We start from the raw sequence: 2,077 nt of genomic DNA, 5'->3' as shown, positions 1-2,077 counted from the left end.
AGTAACTCTGTCACAATGCATTATACAATTATTTGGAATGACTTAAAAAAAAATGTACAGTCAGTGTCCTGAAGACATACTGTAGAACTTTGGGGATGTTTGCCTCCAACATACTTAGACTATTCATCACCTTCACCGTTCCAGTTTTTAAATCCTGAGTCAAGCGCCAAAAAAAAAAAGAAAAGAAAAGAAAAAAAAGAAAGAAAGAAAGAAAGAAAAAAAAAACAAATAAAGCCATACCAATCTCATCTCTTTTTTTTGGGCCATTATCACACCCTTTTGACAAAAAATAACCAAAACAACCAAAAAGAAACACAAACAGTCCATTTAGAAGCATTTGTGGTGGACAATGGAAGGCCCAGATTCATCATACTCCTGCTTGCTGATCCACATCTGCTGGAAGGTAGAAAGAGACACCAGGATGAAGCCTCCAATCCAGACAGAGTATTTGTGCTCACGTGGGGCAATGATCTTGATTTTCATTGTGCTGGGGGCTAGGGCTGTAATATCCTTTTGCATCCCATCAGCAATGCCTGGGTACATGGTGGTACCACCAGAGAATACAGTATTGGCATACAGATGCTTACGGATGTCAACATCACACTTAATGATGGAGTTGAAGGTAGTTTCATGAATTCCACAGGATTCCATACCTAAGAAAGAAGGTTGGAAGAGAGCTTCTGGGCATCAGAACCTCTCATTGCCAATAGTGATAACCTGCCTGTCAGGGAGCTCATAGCTCTTTTCTAGAGAGGATCTGGAGGCAGCAGTGGCCATCTCCTGCTCGAAGTCTAGGGAGACATAGCACAGCTTCTCCTTGATGTCACGCTTGATTTCCCTCTCAGCTGTGGTAGTGAAACTGTACCCTCTCTCGGTCAGAATCTTCATGAGGTAGTCTGTCAGATCACGGCCAGATCCAGACAGAAGCTGGCATGAGGAAGGGCATAACCTTCATAGATGGGCACAGTATGGGTCACACCATCACCAGAGCCCATCACAATACCAGTGGTACAACCAGAAGCATATAGGGACAGCACAGCCTGGATGGCAATGTACATAGGTGGGGTGTTGAAGGTCTCAAACATAACCTGAGTCATCTTTTCTCTGTTGGCTTTGGGGTTCAGGGTTGCTTCTGTGAGCAGCACAGGGTACTCTTCAGGGGCCACTCAGAGCTCATTGTAGAAAGTATGATGCCAGATTTTCTCCATGTCATCCCAGTTGGTGACAATACCATGTTCAATGGGGGTATTTCAGAGTCAGAATACCTCTCTTGATCTGAGCATCATCTCCCACGTAGCTGTCTTTCTGGCCCATACCCACCATCACACCCTGATGTCTTGGGTGGCCAACAATGGAAAGGAAGATGGCCTAAGGGTCATCATCTCCTGCAAAGCCAGCTTTGTACATGCCAGAGCCATTGTCAACAATGAGAGCAGCAATATCATCATCCATGGCGAACTCGGAGGTGGCAAGTCTAAACCCTTAGGAGAGAGAGAGGGGGTGGTGCTGCACCTGGAGGCAGGGGAGGCAAGTGCACGCCGGGTGGAAGAGCTCACAGTTTCTATTTCTTTTTTTTTTTTATCAATTCTTTGACTTTTCTGCAGTAATAGCAGTCAGTCCAGACAAGAGATTATATGGTCCTGACCTAGATGACAGTGTGACAGGAAAATATGAGCTTATGATAGATGTTATAGAGATCTAATTTATATAAAATTTGACAAATGTTTATATTTGAGGATAATGGTGAATAAGAGTTAGGAGTTGAGGATAGCAGCTAGTTTGAGAAATTAGGTGATGGGGTATTTTGCAGTCTTAATGAACAAATAATCAATTGTGATTAAATCATTTGACTAAATGAAAAATAGGCAAGAGAATGGGATAAAATTTGAGATCATCAGTTATTGACTATTTTTCTATATTGTATTTATTCTTCCTTCTCTCCCTGCTTCTGTATTTCTCTGTCTTTCTCTATATGTAAAACTATATACCTGTATACATACACACACACACACACACACACACACACACACACACAAATACATTAACACACAAAAATATATGTGTATGTGTTTAATAT

General features: G+C 41.9%; 1 pseudogene; it reads right to left on the bottom strand.

Annotated features, from left to right (window-relative positions):
• Positions 1-241: 241 nt before the first annotated feature.
• Positions 242-1,452, bottom strand: LOC141516113 (actin, cytoplasmic 1 pseudogene; annotated as a pseudogene).
• Between the last annotated feature and the right edge of the window lie 625 nt (positions 1,453-2,077).

This window comes from Macrotis lagotis, chromosome 3, assembly GCF_037893015.1.
Source record: "Macrotis lagotis isolate mMagLag1 chromosome 3, bilby.v1.9.chrom.fasta, whole genome shotgun sequence".
Classification (NCBI taxonomy): domain Eukaryota; kingdom Metazoa; phylum Chordata; class Mammalia; order Peramelemorphia; family Peramelidae; genus Macrotis; species Macrotis lagotis.
This window is presented reverse-complemented; position numbering and strand designations above follow the sequence as displayed.